Source organism: Artemia sp. Qi Xiang Cuo, chromosome 3 (assembly GCF_049724085.1).
Source record: "Artemia sp. Qi Xiang Cuo chromosome 3, ASM4972408v1, whole genome shotgun sequence".
Classification (NCBI taxonomy): Eukaryota; Metazoa; Arthropoda; class Branchiopoda; order Anostraca; family Artemiidae; genus Artemia; species Artemia sp. Qi Xiang Cuo.
Window position 1 is genome coordinate 89,531,753 of NC_142796.1, and position 8,503 is coordinate 89,540,255.

Below are 8,503 nucleotides of genomic sequence, written 5' to 3' on the forward strand. Positions count from 1 at the left end.
TCTGCAAGGAATCCTTCATAAAGTTTCGAGAAAATAGGAGTAAGAGTAATAGGACGAACGCCTTCAAAACCAGGCTTTCCGTTTTTCTTTTTCCGAGGGGTTATGAAACCCTGTTTCCAAATTGTTAGTATTCGCCAAGACTCGGTAATCTTGTTAAACAAGGTAGACAAGGGCTTAGAAAAGAAGTCTTCTTCAAGGACTGAAGGCACTAAAAAGAGGAAACGGGGTATCCAAAGGACAAACACCTGTTTTTTTTTAGTTTTCCAATTCTTCTTTCTATCTCAGACGGGGAAACAGCGAGAAAAGAAGGGGAAAGGGCTCCTGTTGGTAATTGGTGAGTCAATGCTGGAAGGCTCTGGACAATGGAATCGAGAAATGTATTTAGATTATTGGCAGTAACATTAGGGGACTCGGGTCGAATGAATTTAAGCTGCTCAAGCCATCTGCCACACAGCTTTTTAACCTCAGAATACCAATTTTTTGGTTCATTAGTGAACAATTCTTCGTAGTGAACTTTATTTTTGTAGTACGATCGTGCCAATTTACGAATTTCTCTTTTAGTTGATTTTCTCAGTTTATTGGCTTCATCCGGTTTACCATTTTTGAAAAGCTTCAGTTTGGCTCTGATTAGTGTTTTTATAGTTTGGTTAATAAAGGGTTTGTCACTGGAGTACCTTTTAAATCTTTTTCCTGGGAAACAAATTCGATATCTATCAATTAACATTTTGTGGAACGTAGCCATTTTTTCAACAAGATTATTTAAACTATTAATATCAGACCATCTTCAGTACTCCGCCACATACCAAAAGAAAGAAGTCCAGATATTTGAAAAGGGCAGTAAGCGCCGTAAGTTATTGAGAAAGAATGCTTAAAATTTCAAGAGGGCTGTAAAAAATATGCATAATAGTTAAAATAACATAAAGAGAAGTATTTCCCCGATTCGTTGGTATTTTAACAATTCGTTTTACTTTAAGTGAGGGGCAAAAAGAATCCATTTTAAGGTCGTTTGTATCGCCAACTGAAAGCAGGCCAGTATTGGGGCCCTACGGACCCCCCTGCACCGTTTTTGAGCGTATCTACTTGTCCCTTTTCACTTTTTGTATTTATGAAATTTTGTTATTTCTAGGTAAACCGGCGACTAATTACAAGTTTTGTGAATTATCAGGCGAAATTATACACTAAAATTGGGTAAGTAAAAATACATTTTCGTATTTGATATTATATATAGTAATATTAATGTATTAAATATTTTTAAATATGAATATATCATATTAATTATAAATAGTGTTATAAATATTAATTCGACCTTTTCATTATGACACACCGCCATAGTATTTAAGTTATGCCGAAATTAGGCGTTAGCCGTTCCATATGTGAGTCGGCTAAACATATGTATACAAGGGCGTATCCATGATTTTTCTCGTGGGGGGTCACTTTTTTTTCTCGGGGTCTTTTACAAAAAAAAAAAACTTTACAAACCTTTAAAAAAATTTGTTTCTATGCATTTTGTCTTACAAAAATTTAGAGGGAAGGTTCTAACTGGGTCACCCCCCTCCTGGATATGGATTTTTATGCATGTATGTGTATTTCAAAGCTTGTAAAGCCCTATCTGAAACTGAAACAAGGAAGCTCTAGCAGATAAGTAAAAACCTTTCTACCTACGCCTATAAATCTTTTAATATAAAACTGTCTCTTTTCACTGCATATTTAAAAGAGGTTAGTTCAAAGATCCCCGGTTGTAACTTATTACTCTTGTAACCTGTTGTAACTTTTTGTTATTATAATTATTACTATAAAACAAATCCTCCCTTAAATTCACCAATTCATTTTTAGAAGTTCTTTGTTATAAAGAAGTTCTAAAGAAGAACCTCTTTAGAAGTTCCAGGACTCTAATGCACGTGATTTACTCTTGACTTCGGCCTCTCCCTAAAATATAGCCATTAATACCAAAAAAATTAAAAGCACTTTGTTTTTCAATGAAGATTAAATATTTACCCTTCGCAGCCTATCCAGCACGTTAATATTAAACTAGAGAAAATAAACGACTAATGATAATTCCCGATGTTTGTAGAAATATGCAGAACTAGTACTTTACTGAAAACACAAAACCCACGCATAAGGAACAAAAATTCTTTATTTTTATACCGTAAAAACTTGCCTAAGGGCTTTTTGTTTCTACAGTTAAAAAAAGAAAAGAAAAAAAAAATCCAGTAATATTCTGTTTGGTCAATCCGCCTTGGAAAACACTTTGTGTTAAGTAACGAAAAAAGAATGCTTTTCCCGCCATCTATCAAATTTGTAACTTTCTATAGAGGTGTCTTAGACAAGAATGCTATAAAGAAAGTCTTTTGGGTGGGAGGGGTTGAGGTGTCAAAGCAGGAGGAATGGTCCATATTTTATAAATTGTTTTAAACAAAAACCATCAATTGTCTTGTTATTCCAAGGATGTTTTGCTAATATAAGGGCTATCCAATTATTATTTAAAAGCAAACCTTATGAAGATCCTTGAAGGGTCCCAATAATCGGTCAACTCTAGGTTGTCTTCCTATTTCGAGGGATATTTTTGACTTCAAGAGACATCATAATATTGTTTAAATAAAAACCTTGTGACGATCGAGGGGTCCCGATGTTCGGTCAACTCTAGGCTGTCTACCTATTTCGCGGGATATTTTTTGGCTTCAAGAGACGTCATAATATTGTTTAAATAAAAACCTTGTGAAGATCCTCTGGGGGTCCCGATGTTCGGTCAACTCTATGTTGTCTTCCTATTTCGAGGGGTATTTTTCGACTTCAAGAGATATCATAATATTGTTTAAACAAAAACGTCGTGAAGATCAAGGGGTCCCGATGTTCGGTCAACTCTAGGCTGTCTACCTATTTCGCGGGATATTTTTCGGCTTCAAGAGACGTCATAATATCGTTTAAACAAAAATCCTGTGAAGATCCTTTAGAAGTCCCGATGTTTGGTTAACTCTTGGTTGTCTTCCTATTTCGAGAGATATTTTTCGGCTTCAAGAGACATCATAATATTGTTTAAATAAAAACCTTGTGAAGATCCTTGAGAGGGTTTACAGCTCTGCCACACTCACGGTCGCCTTCCCATTTCGAGGGATATTTTACTTATCTATTAGTGTTTGTCAACATCAATATCTTCCTTTCGTTATATGTTTATTTTTTCGGTATTAGAAATATTCACTTTCGAACTGAAGGAAAGGGAAAGTCCCCATCCCCCCCCCCAAAAAAAAAGATGTATCCCCATATATTCAATGAACGATCTTTTCAAACCTATAATTTTAACTATTACTTGGATAGAAACCTTGTGAAGATCCTTGTAACATTCTTGAACTCTGTCACACTTTTAATTGCCTTGGTATTCCCTGGGATATTTTACTAACCCAAGGGATATCCAACTGCTATTTAAATAAGTACCTTGTGAAGATTCTTGAGGGCTCCGGATGTTCGGTCAACTCTAGGTTGTCTTCCTATTCCGAGGGATATTTTACTACATCAAGAGACATCTAATTGTTATTTGAATAAAAACCTTTTGAAGATCCTTGAGAGGGTTCTCAGTTCTCCCAAATTCTTGGTTGTCTTTCTATTCGAAGAGATATTTTACTTCTCTATCAGACCCTTTTTTAAGGGTCTTTAATTATCTTTGGTTCAAGCTTATAAAGCCTTGTATATTCGTAAAGCCTTCATTATTAATTCAAATTTCTTGTACATTTTTATAGATATTAATTGAAAAAAAACTTTTTCCACAAAATAAGTTTTTCGAAGAAAAGTAAAGAATTCCATTAAACAAAAATGAGCACAAATAAAATCAAATAATCTACCAAGCGTAAAACTACCTCAAATCAGCATCGATAAATAAATGAAACCCAAAACGAACAGAAATTACAATAAATAGCCGATTTCAAACTCAAAACAAGCGGAAATGATCATAATTAGGGCTCAAAACCCCTATGCCTTCCCAAGGCCAGAACATAATTTGCACTTTACTGAAAAAATGTAAATGTTTTTACTTTCATAACTTTAATAAGTCAAATAATATTAACAATTGATCACTAAATATCAATATATGTATATTAAACTGACAATGCACATTCATTTGTATTTTTTTCAGTAAAGTGCAAATTATGTTCTGGCCTTGGGAAGGCATAGGGGGTTTTGAGCCCAAATTATGATCATTTCCGCTTGTTTTGAGTTTGAAATCGGCTATTTATTGTAATTTCTGTTCGTTTTGGGTTTCATTTATTTATCGATGCTGATTTGAGGTAGTTTTACGCTTGGTAGATTATTTGATTTTATTTTTGCTCATTTTTGTTTAATGGAATTCTTTACTTTTCTTCGAAAAACTTATTTTGTGGAAAACGTTTTTTTTTAATTAATATCAATAAAAATGTACAAGAAATTTGAATTAATAATGAAGGCTTTACGAATATACAAGGCTTTATAAGCTTGAACCAAAGATAATTAAAGACCCTTAAAAAGGGTCTGATAGAGAAGTAAAATATCTCTTCGAATAGAAAGACAACCAAGAATTTGGGAGAACTGAGAACCCTCTCAAGGATCTTCAAAAGGTTTTTATTCAAATAACAATTAGATGTCTCTTGATGTAGTAAAATATCCCTCGGAATAGGAAGACAACCTAGAGTTGACCGAACATCCGGAGCCCTCAAGAATCTTCACAAGGTACTTATTTAAATAGCAGTTGGATATCCCTTGGGTTAGTAAAATATCCCAGGGAATACCAAGGCAATTAAAAGTGTGACAGAGTTCAAGAATGTTACAAGGATCTTCACAAGGTTTCTATCTAAGTAATAGTTAAAATTATAGGTTTGAAAAGATCGTTCATTGAATATGTGGGGATACATCTTTTTTTTTGGGGGGGGGGGGATGGGGACTTTCCCCTTTCCTTCAGTTCGAAAGTGAATATTTCTAATACCGAAAAAATAAACATATAACGAAAGGAAGATATTGATGTTGACAAACACTAATAGATAAGTAAAATATCCCTCGAAATAGGAAGGCGACCGTGAGTGTGGCAGAGCTGTAAACCCTCTCAAGGATCTTCACAAGGTTTTTATTTAAACAATATCATGATGTCTCTTGAAGTCGAAAAATATCTCTCGAAATAGGAAGACAACCAAGAGTTAACCAAACATCGGGACTCCTAAAGGATCTTCACAGGATTTTTGTTTAAACGATATTATGACGTCTCTTGAAGCCGAAAAATATCCCGCGAAATAGGTAGACAGCCTAGAGTTGACCGAACATCGGGACCCCTTGATCTTCACGACGTTTTTGTTTAAGGTTTTTCTACAAAAACCTTATATGCTCCCTTGGCACAACTTACGGCCCTTGCCCTGAGGGCTCTGGGGGTGGAGGGGTTGTCATCCTTAAAAACCCAATTTCCAAAACTTTCAACTACGTTGAATAAAATGGCTATCTAAAAATTTTGATTGGATGTGTTTAGGGAAAAGGTGGGCGTGATAGGGGGGTTAGTTGCCCTCAAATCACTTTCGAGGCTATTAAAAAGGGCCCTGGCCCTTTGAATTTCCAATCGAATAAGCCCTTTTTCAAGTTTCTACGCATTGATTTCAATAAAAACGTATATGCCCCCAGGGAATAAATTATAACTCTTGCCCTGAAGACTGTGGGGGATTGTTGTAATCAAAGATATAATTTCCTAAACTTTAAACTGCTTGGAACAAAATGGCTATCTCAAAATTTTGACTGGATGTTTTTGGGGAAATGGTGGGCGTGGAAGGGTTGTAAGTTGCCTTCCAATCACTTTCGACTATTAAAAAGGGCACTAGCCATTTTAATTTCCAATCGAATGAGCCATTTTTGAAGTTTCTACGACAACGCGTTCTATAAAAACCATATATGCCCTAAGGGCATAACTTACAACCCTTGCCATTGTGGGGAGGGGGGGGGTCGTCATCCTCAAAGACCTAATTTCCAGAACTTTCAACCACGTTGAATAAAATGGCTATCTTAAAATTTGGATTGAATGTGTTTGGGGAAAAGGTGGGCGTGAGAGGGGGGTTAGTTGCCCTTCAGTCACTTTCAACTAGTAAAAAGGGCACTAGCCCTTTGAATTCCCAATCGGATGAGCCTTTTTTGAAGTTTTTACGACAACGATTTCTATAAAAACCTTATATGCCCCAAGGGCATAACTTATGACCCCTACCCCGAAGACTGTGGAAGAGTATCCTTCTCGTAAACACAATATCTATCTGAAAATCAACTGTGATGAACAAAATTGTAATTTTTAACTGTGGATTGGATATTTTTGGGAAAATGGTGAGCGTAAGAAGGGTGTTAGTTATACTCAAATCGCTCTTGACTACTAAAAAGGGCACTAGACCTTTGGATTTCCAATCTAAAGAACCATTTTTCAAGTTTCTACGACAAAAATTTCAATAAAAACTTATATGCCCCCAGGGCATAACTTATAACCCTTGCCCTTAAGACTGTGGGGGGAGTGCCCTGCTCCAAGGTATAATTTCCTGAAGTTCCAACTGCGCGGAACAAAAAGTCTATCTCAAAATTTTGATTCGATGAGTTTGGGGAAATGGCTGGCGTGGAAGGGGTGTTAGTTGCCTTCCAATCACTTTCGACTATTGAAAAGGGCACTGGACATTTCAATTTCCAACTAAATAAGCCTTTTTTGAAGTTTCTACGACAAAGCGTTCAATAAAACCCTTTTATGTCCCCAGGGCATAACTTTTAACCCTTTTCCTGAGGGCTATGGGAGGGTTGTCATCCTCAAAGACCTAATTTTCAGAATTTTCAACTATGTTGAATAAAATGGCTATCTTAAAATTTTAGGTGGATGTGCTTGGGGAAATGGCAGACTTGAGAGGGGGGTTAGTTGCCCTCCAATAACTTTCGACTATTATAAAGGGTACTAGCCCTTTCAATTTCCAATCGAATGAGCCATTTTTCAAGTTTCCACGACAACGCTTTCTATAGAAGCCTTATATGCCCCAAGGGCATAACTTACAACCCTTACACTAAGAGCCGTGGGGGAGTTTTTTCCTCAAAAACATAATTTCTATCTGGAAATCGACTACGCTGAACAAAATAGCTATCTCAAAACTTTGATTGGATGTTGTTCGGGAAATAGTGGGCGTGGAAGGGGTGTTAGTTGCCTTCCACTCACTTTCGACTATTAAAAAGGGCAAAAGCCTCTCCGATTTCCAATTGAATGAGCCCTTTTCGAAGTTTCTACGACAACTCTTTCGATACGTAGTGCCCTGTTCTAAGACCAAGAAATAAAAAATACATTGTGCCAAAATCGGTCTTTACTTAGGCAGCTTCTCTTTCTTCACAGTACTCTCCGTTTTTTTTCATTGTTTTTTCTTCTTTCATTGTTTCTTCTTTTTTTCTTATTCCTCTCTTCCTCCTTTTAATTTTCACTTTGAACATTGAATTTTATTGTATAAATAAATGAGATTAGTTTAAATATTTATTGATGAATATTTCTTTTCTTCTTAATAAATTTCGATATTTGATAAATTTATGTTCTCGCCTTTTCTTTTCCTTGTCTTTTTGCTCGCGTTTCTTTTCTCTCTTTTTTGGTCTCTTTCCCTTCTTATTCCTGTCATAAGCTATGGCATTGAGGCTTTATCTCATAGTTTTGCAAAAGGTAGTAGTTGTTATATAATTGATTTGAAGTTGATGGATAATGCCGAAAAGCAAATTCCGTTACTAATTTATTTTATTAATATATAAACTAATTTATTTAGTGCTTATTATAAACTACTACTTTATAGGCTTGAATACAAATTATGTTAGAATTTCCGTAAATTGCATATATATCATAAGTTTTATATAATTAGATTTTAACTATTATATATTTGGAGATGCCCCAACACTATAGGATTTTGTCTTTTTTGACCATCCAATTCGAAAAAAGCTGGTCTCCCATCTTCTAATAATTTCATTGCTTTTCTTACAACCTTACTCCATTTTTTTTTCAGTTAATGATTATTCACATTTGTTACTATTTCGTTTTCCCCTTGTTTGGTTATGATACCATTCCTCTTTCCCTTTCTTACATCTTAAATCTTTTCATTCATTGAACATTACTTATTGGCTTGGTTCTGTGTCTCTAGCTCTTATGTTTCTTAGTTTGTCTTTTCTCTGTTATTCATTTATTTATTTTTCTTTATTTAACATATTCATTTATTTATTTTTCTTTAGCATGGAGACATTTCGAGAAGGTGCCCTTATGATGCTGAAAGAATTTGAGGTGGTAGTCTACTCGAACCCGATGCCACTAACCCTGGATAGAATTTTGCAAATGTTAGCCTTGAACATGTTCTCAATCGACAATACGCAACTCAAAGGTGAGAGAGGTATTGCAATTTATACCATATATATTATACCAATTTACACCATATATATATATATACCATATATATGTTGATCCCACTGTTTAGGCCTATAACAAAAAAGACGTTGAAAAGGGTTTGGTCACAACTACTACTAC

The 8,503-nt window shown here is 35.2% G+C and overlaps 1 protein-coding gene across 3 annotated transcripts in view; it reads left to right on the top strand.

The window, feature by feature from the left end:
- The window catches only part of LOC148954724 (uncharacterized), a 150,592-nt gene extending 142,303 nt beyond the window's left edge, over positions 1-8,289 (top strand). For all 3 annotated transcript variants that reach the window (XM_089086711.1, XM_089086712.1, XM_089086713.1), the window contains exons 14-15: positions 1,127-1,188; positions 8,215-8,289. The gene's annotated coding sequence lies outside the window, so the exon portion shown is untranslated. The remainder of the gene's footprint in view (positions 1-1,126; positions 1,189-8,214) is intronic.
- The last annotated feature ends 214 nt before the right edge of the window (positions 8,290-8,503 follow it).